The following is an 11,040-nucleotide window of genomic DNA, read 5'->3' on the forward strand; positions in this document are numbered from 1 at the left end:
AGACATAAGGACAAAAAGACATTTGAATTGTTCTTGTCTTATTTCGTTTCACATAAAAGATACCAAATTATATATTTGGAGATATATTGTATCTTTAATATAGGAATGTGAGTTAAGCACTTATGTTTTTCTTTAGATCCTAGTCAAACCATGAAACAACAATTTGGAAAATTTGAATTTTCTGATTAATAACTCTACCCTACTCTGGCACCCCTTCATGTGTTCAGTATATCCCCAAACACGTGCATTTGCATTAAAACACTGCTAAAAAAAAAAAAAGCACTTCCACAAACTCTTTCCATACCTGATTCCAATTGTTAAAGTGTCCTGTTTAGTCATAACTCATTATTTTGAGTACATATTCCTATAAAATCGCACAAGTAACATAACATTAAAACTCAAACTCAATTAAAACACTATGTCATGGTCCTAAAAGAACATGGCGGGAGAGTTGTGTTCATTCTCAACCCCAATTTAAGACTCTTTGCAAGTTATTTCCCATCATATGGAGGCAGAATTGTCCTTGGCGGATGTTTAATTTTCTGGGTAGGAGATAACACTAATTGAATAGAGGCTGCATTAAATAAAGATGTTCCTGCCTTAACAGAAAAGAACATTCCAAAGAAACTAGTACCAAGGAGGTGCCCCGAGGCTCTTCTATAATACCGAGTCTGTGTGTGCATATGTGTTTGTGAGCCCACTTTCTCTCTGAATCTTTCTGACAATCTTCTCAAACATGACAAATGCAGTTTAGGCTCTGCACTGCTTATCTCTTTCCCATCCCATTCTTTTCCTTCATCTTCTTCCTTCTCATTTACTTGGTCACATATTAAGCTTGCAACTAAGAATTATTGCCATTAGGGGGTTCATCTGTCAATTATTTTTCGGATGAATCGATTTGGTAGTGTCAGAAACATGGGAGAGGCCAGGGTGATGTCTTCAAATGTCTCGTTTTGTCCAACCAGTGGTCCGAAACCCAGAGATATTCGATTTAGATCAAAATAAAACACAGAAAAGCAGCAAATCCTCACATTTGACAAGTAAGCATCAGCAAACTAGGAAAGTATCAACTTTCCTTGATACATGACTTAAACTGTCATGGCCTCAAAAATTCAATATCTGTAGGCAGTGTCTGAAATTAACACCTGCCAAGCGCCAAATGCAGGTAGATTTTCTGTTTGGCGAGTAAATCTCGGAAGGATATCTGCCACACTGGCGAGTAAATGTTTGAAAATAGTCATGTAATAAACTATGCTGAGAGTCTCTACCACGTTTTGGTGTCATTTATGGGCACGCTGCTTCTGTCCTCTGCAGTCTGTGTCGGAGTTTGTAACACACATACTGACACTACCGTATGTCTTTTTACACGCATCTAAACAGTGCCGTGAAACTGACCATCTCGAGCGTTCCTAGTTTCGCAGCAGTGTTTACCGTACGGGACATCAGACACTCCGCTAAACTATCACTTGCCGCCGGCCTGCTGCTGCAAACCGGTATCATGCCAAAGCCAGTGCCAGTGATCAAAATCATTTAAAATTGTATCTGTGTCATGCTAAAACATAAAAGCACAAGGAGAGAAGACTCCCACAGCAAACTGACTTTCTGATTTGTAATGTCAGTTACACATCAATAGCTAACTAAAGTCTCCAAAGCCACCCATGGACTCATCACCTTCCTTTACATACATTCTTAATCTGAATACTCAACTAGCCTGTTTTGCACGGGGCATCCTGTTGGCCTAGCGGTTAAGATGCATACCATGTGACCGCAAAGTCCCTGGTTTGACTTTGGCCTGGGACCTTTGTTGTTGCATGTCATCCCCTTCCCCCTCTTTTGTTTTTCCCGTGTAGCTGGAAGTGAGCACGAGTATTCTGTTAATTGGCTTACTGTCGACAACACAGATACACTAAAGCAGATTTACTGAGCCTACTGCAAATTACCATCAGGGCAGCATCACCACCTTTTCAGTTTAGCAGGGGATTTACCAACACTGATGACGTAGATTGGCACAGACTACTTGTTGGTTTTCTTAATCGTCTATTACAGTCATTTTAAGCTTTAAACGTATTTAACTAGTAACCACTTTGATTGTCTGTCTATATGCGTCAGCCCTGTAAGAAATGGTGTGTTCTAAGCCTGTCGGCCAAAGTGAGCTAGAAAGGCTCCTGCTTCCTGTGCAGGATAAGCAGATATGGATAAAATTGTCAGTTTTTCTAGCCGAGGTAGGGTGCAATGTCATTGCTTGATCTTTTTCTCATTTTTACTACGTATAGAAGTGTCTTGTTATAACAACATACCAAGTTTTCATGTCAGGACGGGAAACGTTTGTCGTAATGAGATATGTTCATTTGGTGAAATAAAAAGAAAGTTACGTGATTTAACAAGATAAAGTGATATGTTGTTAAAACAAGAAAAGTTTCTTGTACGGAATAATTTGGTATCTAATAACAAAGAATATGTCATAATAACCTGAAAAATATCTTGTGATGATGTGAAATTATCAATGCGGGCGACTGTGGCTTAGTGGTAGAGCGGGTCGTCCACCAGGTCGGCGGTTCGATCCCAGCTTCCCCCAGCCTACATGTCAAAGTGTCCTTGGGCAAGACACTGAACCCCAAATTGCTCCTGAGGGCTGTGCCCTCGGTGTGTGAGTGTGTGTGAATGATTAGTTTCTATCAACTGATGAGCAGTTGGCATCAGTTGAAAGAATGGGGTGAATGTGATATGTAGTTGAAGCTACTTTGAGCAGTCAGAAAGGCGCTTTCAGTACAGTCCATTTACCATTTTTACCAAATGGATCTCTCATTAACTATTTTCTAATTTCTAACTGTTTTCGGACATTTTACAGAGTAATTAATAGAGTAATACATTCATGTGGCCAAATATTACATATTTTTGTTAGAAATCTTTAGTGAATCAAGCCTTCACTTAAACAGTGGACACTCATGTCAAATTAAATTAGGGTCCAAACTAAACCCCCCCCCTCCCCTCTGTGTACACTTCTGTGATGCGAGCAGGCCGTGGGACCTCAGGGACTGAGGCAGTGGCTGCCTCCACAGCCCTTATAATGTAACTGATTTCCTTCAGACTCCTTTCCTGTCTCCCCCTCCCCCTTCTTCACCTTGCGCGCGCCGTACATAGCAATGAGCTATGGGAATGGAGGAGAGGGGGAGGGGGAGAGGGAGCGTTAGGAATGGACGTCAAAAGAGGACACGTCTGGCTGTGAGCACAGATTATGCCTATGTATGTATGTATGTATGTATGTATGTATGTATGTATGTATATATATATATATACACACACACACACACACATATATACACACACACACACACACACACAGTATTTTTACATGGACTTTCTTTGGTTTACATTTTCATTGTGATCTGGAAGAAGGAGTAAAATTAATAGTAATAGTATTTTTTTTAATTTTCTATGATGTAAGTGAAATCCTGACAGCTGGCATATACCTGCCAAACGGATATTAAAGGCAGAATGAGTAGGATTTGTCGGTTACGGTTTGTAAACACAACATTCAATGTCGGCCCCTCCTCCCTGACTCAACGACACCAGAAGCGCCCAGCCCAGTGTACCGCCTGCAGCAACACGGCGGCATAAGGCAGCGACTCAAGAGCGGTGTACCTGACTACCTGCGGGAAAATGAGTGACTTTTGATAACACTGTCAGCCAGGGCGGAACAGAGCCCCCGGTGGAGAAGGGGCCGAGGAGTGAGAGCTGGAGGCAGAGGCAGAGCGAGGGACAGAGGTTGACGCCCAGAAACGTCCCGAACACAGCAAAATAAGAAAATACAGGCAGAGGGCCGGGTCTCAGCAGACGCGGACACAGCCACACACATCTAGTGGGCCATAAGTGATGATTGAGAGGGATTCTTTTGTATGAGTCTTTATGTTCTCTTTTAGGAAAATCCCACTTATTCTGCCGTTAACTGCATTTTTAGCATTGTTCAGCTTCATAGGACTTATTAAGTATTGTGTAATTTTTTTGTAAAGCTGTTTTTAAAAACAAATGCCCACTCGGACGAATTTCCTTTCTTCCAAGAAAACAACTCTGCGGGAAGGACTCATAAAGACTAATACATCTTTGAAAGGTTGCTGAGAACTAATAAAAACCACTGGCTACCATAATCATAACTGGGGGAAACTCATGTAAACAGCGTGAGCGAGAGTGCTTCTTGTGTAATTTTACGTCTGGCTTCTGCACTCCAGGGAAATATCATTTTGGTTCTATATTCATTTCTGTTTTACAAGCAGTCATGGTTATATGAGAGTTGTCCTTCTTGTCCACCTCTCTGAAAATGTTCTATTTGAAAATATCACATGCACGTTGGATTTCTTGACTGGATTTGAAGACTTTACACAAAAAGACAAATGAGTCACATTATGTCAAAAAAAAAAAGTCATGTCACCTCCAGCTGAGAAATATTATTCGCTCACAAATAAAATGTGGAGTGACAGTGAAGATGTGCATGATGCACGCTGCGAGGCAGAAGAACCTTTACCATTAGTGTGTTGTGTAGACATTTTATACGAAATTACCTTACATTTCTCACACTCTAGCCTGACCCCTGCACGCTGCGCTGATGTTTGTGCTCGTCACTTACCCCCAACCCAGGGTGTCTTGAACTGCAGCTCTGGGCCCAGAATGAGTCACAGAATCCAGTCTGATTGGCCCACAAACAAAGCAGATGATTGCTGCCCTCATCCTGGAATTAAAATTTAAAAAATAATGAACAACACATTCCTTTTCCTAACCGACCCTTTAACTTAATCACACAAAGACTAATGTTATTATGTGTAACTCAATCATATGTATACACACAGTATACACACACACACACACACCATGCTGAACTACAATTCATATTTCATGCTGTCCTGTAACACATGCATGATTCATATCAAGTGTGCAGGAGCATTTCAAGCATACTTTTGCACACTTTTGCACACGCCTTGGATATGTCACAGCAAAGGAACAGTGGCTGAGCAGTAAATCACACATTGGGAGGGCCACATATGTATAAACATACATACATACACTATATTCTGCTTACATCTTGGCACAAATCCCTATCTCTCTACCTTCACGTTTCCTCTTGGGTGTCATCTCTCACACGTCCAGACTCTACAGCCATTTAGGGCAGAGTGTAAGTTAACAGGTTTCTTATTGCAATGATCATATAGTTCCAACCTTCCAACTTCGGAATCCGAGCCTTACCTGACCCAGGTCCCTCAATATAACGACAGTAAAGGGAGCACATGGCAGTCATGCAGGTCACTTTCTCAAATGGCACACAGACGTACATACAGTACACACGCCAGGCTTCTTTGCGTTTACCTATTGGGACAGTACAGAAAGCAGGCCGGTGTCCCGGCGCAGCGACCGGTGTCGGGTTGACGTGAGGACAGCACTCGTGTTGTACCGCCGCCCCATAAAGAAGCATTCACTGTATTCCGCTATAGTGTCACTGCAGTATATTGACACACTCACCACTGCTCGATTTATGATTCAAAGCCGCCTCCTGTTCCCGTGTACAAGGGACAGCTGGATTAACACGTGAAGGAAAAAGCCGCACAAATACGTGTAAACAGAGCAAGTCCAGCGGGTTAACCGTCCCAAACTGCGTAACGTTAGCTAACGTTAATGGCTCTCCCGGTGGTAGCCCCCCCCCCCCCCTTTCAAGCCGCTATCAGGTCTGAGGAGACGGGAACGCCGTGTCTGCCTGGGACTGCCACCAAAGTCATGGCCACGGTCTTCGGGGAAACTCTACGGCGTTTATTTGTTTTCTGTGCTCGGTCCTCCTGCTGCCCGTACAGTACGGGTGAATGTGGGTCAGGAGAAGTGGAGCTGCCGCCGGAGATTATGGCAAGCCCGAGCTGCCAAATTACGTCACTTTTCAAACTCGTTTAGTTAAGAAAAGGCTGCAAAAAAAGCGGTGTGTAAAGTGTCAGGACGCCGCATTCCATGCCGTGTTACGGTGAAATGCCGCTTTTTAACGCCGCGAAAACCTTTCTACAGCGCTCTAGCGAGGTACATTAAAGTGCCGTTTTTCACGCCGTCAAAAACGCCACTTTTCACAGCGCTTTTCCTTATGGTAATGTGTCATTCCTCCTGTTTTGCACAGCCAGCAACATCAAAGTTTCTGTAGCCAATCGGTGAAAAGTAAAGCCAGACCAAAGCAATGCATCCATGAAGAGTGCACGCCAGTGTTAGGCTGCTGATCTGTGCTGTGTTTGTGAATTGTAGGTTACATTATCCCGGATTCAGAGGATTAAATGTTCATTAACCTGAGAATATACCTTGTCTGCCTTCATTGTCTTTCAAAATAACCCGTATTGATCATTGTAAATATATCAATGGTAATAACTATTTGGTTGTCTATTACTGCAAGTGGGCACTTAGCTAGGCTAGGCTATAGTCAGCTTTATTGTAAGATGATTGTGAATTGTCCAGTTTACAGAGGATCAACTATTGATTTGCCTGAGAATATGATCACCTTACCTTGTCTTTTAAAATTACCTGGATTAATCGCTTTTGTGTCAGTGTAACTGCGCTTGACTGTCCCTGAAGAAGACAGGTAGGCTACTCAATGCAAAATACTGTTGCTTTGTGTATCTGACAGCAGCCTAGTGGCCTTAGTGTGTGCTTTGCAATTGAGAGGTCAAGGTTTAAAACTCATCCTTACCATTACAACTTTTCCCCCATTTTTTTTATCTTTACCATCACTTTCACTCTTTTTCATACTTGGCTATGCTGTAGTTTCTAAATTCACACGTGCCTACATTTCCCTACCAATAATACAATCAGGCAACACCCAACGTCAATCTGCCAAATCCAATCCAAATGTCATTCTGCAGTAGGGCTTAGGATAATCTTGGAAACTCTGGAGACTGCAGCATTCTTAACCCCACACCCATCTGCGGGATGCTATCAAGGCAACCCGGCACACACACCGCAACCACTTACTACCTGCAGGAGGAGACATATACAACAGGAGAGAACACATGGCGGCAGCCATGGGGGAGGCCGGGCCGTTAACAAGCAATGACACGAATGGATTAATATGGCATCTGGTACAAATTGCATATTTCAGAAAGCAAGGTGTAATTGTGCAGCTACAAATAAACTGTAATTCATCTCAATACTTTTGCAAGGAGAAAGTCACTGTAAGGCAGGGCGTGATCAGAAGGCAGCTGCAGATGATGTGAGGTGGAGGTGGAACACCAGCGAAGGTTGCATTAGAGGGAGATCGATCAGCGTTATGTCGAACATCAACAAGAGACGGAGCAATGGGCGCTTGGTTTAACTTGTTCACTTTCTCTGCAAAGCCACTGCTACCGCTGGTGGTGCTGCCACGGACAACAGAGGTCTCCACTTCTTGTTACCAGCACAACGGACGCAGTCATTAATTATTCGTTGGCAACGCCGCCTGCAGGTGCCGTGGTAGTGCAGGGGAATTTCCCGTCTAACCAAATCCCCGGCCACAGATGGTGCAGTACGGTGAAATGTCAACGGAGGATGGTCCAGCAGAGTCATTTGGCAACTGATGAGTCGAAAGCAGATGGAATAAAGGCTTCAGGCTGCCCAGGAGCCAGGGAGGAGAAGGCTGCAGAGCAACGCATTACATTGTTAAGCATGAATTAGACACTAGACATGAATAAAAGACTCACATTGATTCCGCAAGTATATTTAGTCAACAATGAAGAATGACTACAACATTAAATGCTGTTTAAAGAAGCAACGGGTCGGCTACATTAAAGGTGGGGTACGCGATTCTGGAGAAATCTAATACAATGACAAGTACCATGATATAGACGACACAGCAAGTAGTCTAACTAAGTTAGCTAGGTTGTGGGTTAGCAAACTGTCCCTACAGCTGCTGCTGCTGCTGCTGCTTAATAAGAAGGCAACTGCAGACGAAGTGGAACACCAGCGGGGGCTGCAGCAGAGGCAGATGCACTTAAGTGATGCGGCACGTCAGCTGAAGATGGAATCTTGGAAAGTTGCAGACTGCAGAGTAGCCAGGTGGGAGAAGGCTGCACGGTGATACTGTTTAGAGATAAGCAACATATATAAATGCAGATACTAGACACAAACAAAATGCTGGCAGCAGGGTGTCGAATGGTGTTGTCCGGACTGCGGTATTCTCTGCAAGACTGTTGTTCATCGACTTCTGTTTTGCATCCAACTCCATCATTTTCCATACTTTTTTTTTTTTTGAGAAACTAGCCCAACCTTCTTTTTCAACACCCCGGTGCGGTTGGATTCTGTCATTTCTGTGGTACTTTGTCTCCAGCACCAGCACCCTGAGCCCCCTGCTGCTCACCCTCATGACTCACGACTCCGCTGCCAGACCCACCCCCAAAAACACCTGCTGATGACACGCCGACGGTGGCGGGCTGCTTCTCCAGCAATGACGAGTCGGCGTACAGGACGCGGTGGAACTTTTGACAACCCGGTGTGTGGAGAACAATGTTATGCTACATGTGGACAAGACAGAGGAGACTATAGTCCACATCCCATTACCATGCATTATGGCATTACTGCGCTGTCTGTGATCAGAACATCATAGGCTACCCCCCTCACCGCCATCATCTTTTATGGATCTAAAGCAAGGGTCTCCAATGCGCTTTCAGAGGGCACCTGGTAGTCCACGAGTAGCCACTAAGGTTTTTTTTTTCACAACACTTGCAAGGAAGTGTACGAATGGGTTCCACTGAAATGTTTTTATTAATTGAAAAAGTAAATTGAGACTAGCCCTTGATTACATATTCTGAGTTGAAACCATGCTTCCCTACTCTGCCCTCTGGCGTTCATTCTCTGTGTCCCAAATGGTGGCCTAAGCCCTCGCCCACTTTCTCTGACTTGCCCTTTTTCATTTTCACGATCTAGCAGTTCATCGGTTTACCTGGATTCGGCGAGCTGAGGGAACTGACTCTCGGTTCACATCAGTAGATTTCTCATAAGACCCTTCAGTGTTAATACCACAACCAGAGAAATAAAAAACACATTTCCACACCTGCAATTCCAAACCAAACTGGTTCAAACCCACTATATGAAAATGTCTAAAGGTGAAAATACACACTGCTATGTTATTCTGTGTTTCAGCCGTGATTTAACACCTTAAACATTAAAATTGTTTTGCATTTTCAACTCAGTGGGTAGACAGTTCCAAAGTTTCGCTCCTTTAACAGAGAAGACTGATTGTCCAAATGAGGACAATCATGTAGAGCTGGGCCGAACTGAGTGGCAGATACTTTCTGATTAGTCTGAAACAGCTGAGATTGGATTGAACTTTTTTTGCAAATATTATTCACTTGTTTATCAAATCTTAGATGTGAGTCTAAGATGAAAGCCTTGTGCTGCTTTCATTATTTTATTGTATCTGGTAAAAAAAAAAAAAAAATACAAAAAATAACTCATGAACACACAGTGCATGTGGGGGAGATACAAAGAATGTGCTCTTTGTGTGAGACGATTGAGTACGGTCTTCACATGAGCCCCTAAATAACTACATAAATCTAGCATGTACATCTTAAGCGACTACAACAAGGATGGTCTTTCTTCAGTATCTCCAATGATGTCAGTGTCATAGAGGTGGGAGAGATAGCATCTCATGTCTCAAAGGCATCCCAAGCTACCTCCGTAAGGTCTAACGTTTTCAACGGCTTGAACATACTCTATGAACGCATTCTGCTGCACGCCTGATGGTGGATGGTAGAAATATCCCACGGTTCAGACGTATGAGGACAGAGAGACACTTGAGCCCACTACAGGTTTTTGTTCGAGGCTGCTGCTGCTGCTGCTGCTTTGGAAGGTCCTGTAATGGAGCAAGTTCAAGCACAGTGCAACCCACTCATCAGTTATTTATGTGATGCCTGGGCCCTGGTGTTGATGGGGAAGGTACTTGTGGAAACTCTGTATATATGGAATGTAAATTGTTCATTGAATCTGTTTTTTCATCTCATCTTTTGGTCGTCTTTGTGCAGTGTACCAAAATGCAAACAAGACAGCATCAGAATCAGAATCAGAAATACTTTATTGATCCCCGTAGGGAAACTCTTTGTTACAGCAGCTCGTCTTTACGTCAGTGCACACAGGAGAAAGTACTAGCAAACAATATGATACACTATAAAACACTATAAAAACAGGTCAGAAAATAAATTAAGTATCAGGTGGGTATAAGTATAAGATAAACTAAGTGTGAAGTACCAAGTGGGTTTACCGGTTGATGATGATAATACAGTATAATAATACAATGTAATAAAATAAGTAATAAGTAATAAGAAGAGGTGCATGTACTGTCAAGAGTAATAGAGGTATATAATATCAATAACAATAAATAAGAAAAACTATCATGGGAAAACTAAATATTGCACAGGAGTAGTACACAGAATATTGCACAATTATTCAAGTATGGCAGAGATGTAATGATCAATGTCCAGTTTAGTGAATTCGGGTCATACAGACTGACACTTAGAGGGAGGAGTTAAAGAGTTTGATGGCCACAGGCAGGAATGACTTCCTGTGGCGCTCTGTGGTGCATTTTGGGGGGGTGAGTCTTCCGCTGAAGGTGCTCCTTTGCTTGACCAGCACGTCATGGAGCGGGTGGGAGACACTGTCCAAGATGGCGTGTAGTTTGGCCAGCATCCTCCTCTCTGACACCACCGACAGAGAGTCCAGCTCCACCCCCATTATGTCACATATAATCTCAAATACTACTACTACTGTTCATCACAGACTAAATATGCTTCGTGGAATAGGGACAGCAAGTTAGAATATCAACTTCATCCTTTCTAATGATTCAGTTATGAATGGTTCAATGGTATATTCAAAAGTGCAAGGCCACTAGGGAATTGAGTAATTACAATGTGGCATTACTGAAGTTTAGGCCCCTCTTGAGGTTTAGGAAGCGCGTGCCCAAACCAATAAAACGGACATGAATCACATATTTTCTCCTCATTGTCATCATTATACAAAGTTAGCAAATGATGTTGACTATAGTTTAAACAAACATTCCAA

General features: G+C 43.0%; 1 protein-coding gene across 5 annotated transcripts in view; it reads right to left on the reverse strand.

Moving 5' to 3' along the window:
- Positions 1 to 6,262, reverse strand: part of LOC122868404 (thyroid hormone receptor alpha) — a 113,137-nt gene extending 106,875 nt beyond the window's left edge. Inside the window, exons 1-4 of one of the 5 annotated variants that reach the window (XM_044180315.1) lie at positions 5,509 to 6,261; positions 5,236 to 5,355; positions 5,100 to 5,142; positions 4,622 to 4,723 (exon numbers count right to left, since the gene is read on the reverse strand). The gene's annotated coding sequence lies outside the window, so the exon portion shown is untranslated. Of the gene's footprint in view, positions 1 to 4,621; positions 4,724 to 5,099; positions 5,143 to 5,235 lie in introns of all 5 variants that reach the window. The other 4 variants (XM_044180319.1, XM_044180317.1, XM_044180316.1 and 1 more) reach the window with 4 other exon arrangements.
- Positions 6,263 to 11,040: the final 4,778 nt, after the last annotated feature.

The sequence above is a fragment of the Siniperca chuatsi genome, linkage group LG21, assembly GCF_020085105.1.
Source record: "Siniperca chuatsi isolate FFG_IHB_CAS linkage group LG21, ASM2008510v1, whole genome shotgun sequence".
NCBI lineage: Eukaryota > Metazoa > Chordata > Actinopteri > Centrarchiformes > Sinipercidae > Siniperca > Siniperca chuatsi.